Source organism: Anas platyrhynchos, chromosome Z, assembly GCF_047663525.1.
Source record: "Anas platyrhynchos isolate ZD024472 breed Pekin duck chromosome Z, IASCAAS_PekinDuck_T2T, whole genome shotgun sequence".
NCBI lineage: Eukaryota > Metazoa > Chordata > Aves > Anseriformes > Anatidae > Anas > Anas platyrhynchos.
The window spans coordinates 84,949,280-84,954,267 of record NC_092621.1 but is presented as its reverse complement, the minus strand read 5'-3'; the positions used below and the strand labels follow the sequence as shown (position 1 = coordinate 84,954,267).

General features: G+C 42.8%; 1 long non-coding RNA gene across 1 annotated transcript; it reads left to right on the top strand.

The window, feature by feature from the left end:
- Positions 1–1,274: 1,274 nt before the first annotated feature.
- Positions 1,275–4,988, top strand: LOC140000705 (uncharacterized). Its single transcript, XR_011805867.1, has 2 exons — positions 1,275–1,591; positions 3,499–4,988. It is a non-coding gene; the product is annotated as an uncharacterized lncRNA (long non-coding RNA).

Genomic DNA, 4,988 nt, shown 5'->3' with positions numbered 1-4,988 from the left:
CCTTAATCACATCCTACACCTGAAACTCTCCCAAACTGGTCAGCCCATGGGTGGAATTCTCAGCAAGGCATCTTTTACCAGTGAGTGATGTGTACAACATGATTTATGCAATACCCATACATAGAAAGCATTAACAACTAGGACCAATATTTTTAACATGCTTCTATCAGCTGAAAGATTTTACCTGATCTTCGGTTTGTTGTTCTGGATGAGAACGATTGTATTGCTTGCTTAAAGCTGCTCAGTGTTCATACAGTTATAATGTGGAATCGGCTAAGCCTTCTTTCACCATTTTCATGGTCCAGCTCATGGTTTATTATCCATGAGTACAACCATTGTCCTGGGCATGCTTTTTTTCCCCCTCTCACCTTCCTTTAGTTTCTGCAGTGAGCAACAACCCGATTTTTCATTCAGTTTTAGAGGACTTTTAAAGTTAATCTTATATGCTTAACTCTTTCATGGCAAACTGCTGCAATTAAATTCTCAAACTTAGTTAAAGGAATTGCAACCTTGCATCAGGTTAACCTTGAATCACAAGCTCACATCAGCCAGGTTATCCGGAGGCAATTCAACTACCACGGCTTAGAAAGGCCTCAAAGCCACGCTCAGCAATTTATGCTCGGCCTTTCAGCAGTAATTAGATCAGAGCTGATTAATGCTGCCGAGCCGAAGGTCAGCTGCCCCGGCAATGTCCCCTCCCCATCACTTGCCCACCCCCAGCCTGCTGGCTCTTGGGGGCTTGGAAGGAGTCCTGATGCTGTGCCAGCACTACGCAGCAATAGACACAACACTGGAGTGATACCAGTGCTGTTCCAGCTACGAGTGCAGAGCACAGCACCGTGCGGGCTGCTGCAGGGAAAAGGTGACTCCAGCTCAGACAGACCCAACACAGAAGACATAATTGAAATTCTTCCTCCGTGGAAAGGAACCCGTGATGGAGCAAAACACAACTTTTCATACAAGCATATTGGATGTGCTTATGGTTTTTCTCATTTCTACGTCTCAGAGAATTGCTTGTTCGGCTACCAATTTGGCCTCTTTGAAAGCGTTTGTCCTGACCGTCTCTCCATTGTTTGCCAATGCCTCCTGCTGGCCACTGGGTGCTGCTGTTTGTCTAGGTAAAGAGCAGCTTGTTGCACGTGCGCTGTCGGTTTTAAGCAGCTCTGGCAAAGACGTGCATGCCTGATGGAGCTTTGCATATTTAAGAAGAGATAAAAGTGTAGCTTCCACTCAAGTGAAAAATCTTATCTGCAGACAGCCTTTCCTACGTGAGTTCAGAACCTCTCACCAGGGAGGGCCGAGACGCTGAAGTTGCTGAAGTTGTGTGACTTTCTCCGTTTACTCACGGCAACATTTAGCCATGATGCTAACTAAAATACAAAATCTGAAATGTTGGATAATGAGGGACTCCGCCTGCTGCATATCACAGCAGTGTCATGGTCAGATGTGTCTCGATGAGACAACCTGAAAGCTTCATGCTTGAATGTAGTCCATGTTCTTGCAGCAGGGACACCTTGACGAGGACTGCGTGACAGAGCTTTCGGTGTTTCACAACCAGAGCAGGGAGAGAATATTGGAATTAATATCAGAGGTAAGAACTACATGTTGTTAATTTGTTGTAATTAAGCATGCTAATACAGTAAGTAACCTGAGCGTATTGGCAGCCTCATGGTGCCTTATTCTCAGGCGTGAGTTTTGCTGTGCTTTTCCAACCTAGGGAATCCCCACAGAATTTCCGATCTGTCAGTACAGCTCTGAAGCTCAATTTTGCCTTTTCTTTTTCCTCCTTTCATTGTGTTTCCCAAACTTTATTGATATTTTCTACCATGCTCATATCCTTATGAATTTCTGAAAGGCAAAATAGACTCAACCTAAAGATGTCTGGATGAACAACCGATTTCGGCAGGATTGCTATGGATAATCTACTGCAAAAATATATATGTGCCCCTTCCCAGGCAGGGAAGGAGTTTTCCCAAAAGTTTTGGAAAGATGAGGAGAAAGTGGTAGAGCGCATTGAGCAGTGTCAGGCTTCACGAAAGATTGGTCAAAGAAAGTGTAAAGGTGCAATTTGTGCTGTGTTAGGAGCTTGTTTGTCTTGTGCTCAGCAAGAAGCTAAGGAAACTCCTGCTCCCAAACTGATCTCTGATGCGGAACATACAGCTTTGAAATCAGAGATTGAGGTGTTGAAGTCATCATTGGCCTTTGAAAGGGAGATAGGAAAAACATTAGGAATCAGAGTGGGTAAACTTTTGGATGAAAATGATAAACTTGTGCATGAGAATAATCATGTTAAACAATTGCTGGAGAGGGTTAGTCATCTGTTAAATAAAGTACAGCCTTGCGCTCCGGTCAAGCAGATTCGTGGAGTGCTGCATAGTGCAGAACCTGAAAGCTGGGACAGTGATTTCTGGTCTGACAGTGATGATGGCGTTGAAGAGATTTCTGATTCTGAACCCCAATCCATTTCCTTGAGACCTTTGGTTAAGACTGAGACTACTGTTGATGATAATGATGAAATCTGCACTACTGTGCGAACGATTCCGTTGCCACCGGCAGAGTTGGTTAAAATACAGGAGAAGTTCTCAAGGCGGTCAGGGGAATCAGAAGTTGAGTATGTGTGTTGAGTTTCTCTTAAAGAAGGAGATCGAATGATGTTGAGTGAGGAAGAAGTAGGAGGCTTTTGGAGACCTGCAGTATTTTTAACCACCAGCTCCTGGTCAGCTCCTGGTCATTAAGACCTCCTGCTGAGGTCTTAATGAGTAGAATAACTGCTACTACAGATGACCTAAGGAAATTGGAACAACCAATAAAATCATCCTTATTGGCTTGAGGAAAATGATCATCAATTAATTATAAATTCCCTTGGAAAAGCCCAAGGCAATACCTCCCTTGCCTTGAGCTGTATCCAAGCGCAGTTATGGATACAATCTGTAGCAGCAGCTATTATTAGAAAGGGAGAAGAAAAAACTTTGCCCACTGAAATTCGAAAATTGATTTGGGATAATGCTTCAGAATTTGAAAAAGAATTTCAAGCTTGGTGGCAATTGGTCAACTTTACCCATTATGCAGAAAATGATAAAATTGTTGCCTTTATACTTACTATAAGTAATGCCACCATATACAATGTATATCCAGTCATTGCATTAGGACTCAATCACAATGGAACTATACTTTATCCTAAAGAGCATAAAGTATGGGCCCATCAAAAGGGAGGACAGTGGCAAACAATTGATGTAAATGCATGCATTGTGCGTGAACAAAAAGGTTTCATCTGTGAAAGTAACACACTGGAATCTCAAGACATTTGTCTTGACACTGAGCAAAACATTTGCCACTTTGAGATACATCCTAATGAAACGCTTAAAACTGTACTTGTATATATTGGGAAAGGTTGTGTTTGTATGAGAACTCATTGTGATTCTATAGTCGTAGATGATACCGTGGTAGATACCAGTAATCACTCTAATGTTTGTGTTTGCAATTTTACCAAAATTCTAGGATGTGATTTTAAATACTCAGCTCCTGTCACTTCTTATCAACTTATTGCATCTAATTAACTGCTGCCTACTCCTATTGGAATGAACCTCACCTTGGTGAAGAAATTGCTGGTACATGAGGACCTGAAGCAGCTGATGACACAAGTCCGAGAAAATGGACAAAAGACTCTGATTACTGTCCATCACGATGCACAAGAAATACATCGAGTGATGGAAATAGTAAAGAGAGATGAGAGACACCGTTAGTGGTACACTTTGGATGGTCGCCAGCTGCCAAGGGAATCTTCAACAAGATGCTTCACCCTGTTATTGTTCTGCTAATACTATGATGAAATGTTTAGCATCCCTACACAATGTACATACACTCGATAAACCTCAATCCGTGGATGTATGTGATATCCCTGACATATTCCAACCATTGTGAAGCTTGAGTGACTATAGTCACGGGGTGGATTATGTGGTGTAAATGCCTGAAGTAACTAGGAAAATAAAGCTAACATTCACACTTTTAAGGAAAAGGTACAGCATTGAAGAGGCTTTCAGGGTAGGGCATAACTGCATTACCTGAGCGTTCCCTAGGCTCCCAACCTTAGATGCTATCGCGCTGGGGAAACTTGGTGTGCTAGCTCTAAGGAACACCACGGAGCGTGGAGTGGAGTGGAGACACCACGGCTAGGCTCTGTGACCAGGTGGGGACTCGATTGTTCTTGTGCACAAAGCTGCACTTTTTGCCACCCTAAGCCAAAGACCTGTCATGTTTTGACAAATGCTGTACCCTAGTGTACTTTTTGCTCATTATAATATCATTATAATACCAAAACACACCTCCATCCCAAAAGCTACCCGCCTCCAAAGTGCGACCACCCCTCACTGAGCATGCGCTCTGAATTTCTCGGAGCCTATTACTTTAAACGGAGACGGGAAAACTTTACACCAATCATAACTAAGATATGCTTGACTAGAGCCACTCAAGCTCCACCTAAAAGATAGAAAATAATATAAAATGGCCCAAGAGAGAGGGGATGTTAGGGAAGATACCATCGTCAGGGGAGATACCATCCTGAGGACATACAACATCCTTAGGACCTCCTGACTCCTGGGATCAGTCGGCGGGCTGAGCCTCTCTTCCCCCCCCCCCATTGGGACGCCTTTGGGTGAGATCTGAATATTTGCTTATAAATCTCTATAGAGTCTTTGATCCTTTTAACGCGTTTATTTCTAGGCTGCGCACCTGTAACACCTGTAACACCTGTAACACCTGTAACACCTATAATATCTGTAACACTTATAACATCTATAACATCTGTAACATCTGTAACATCTATAACATCTGTAACACCTACAACACCTGTAACACCTGTATAACATCTGTAACACCTATAACACCTGTGTATTTCATGCATACTAGCTTGCTTTTGCAGATAGTCACTATCACCGGCAATCCAAAAGAACCTGATTATCTGTTGCTGTAATAAACCATACTTGATTGCA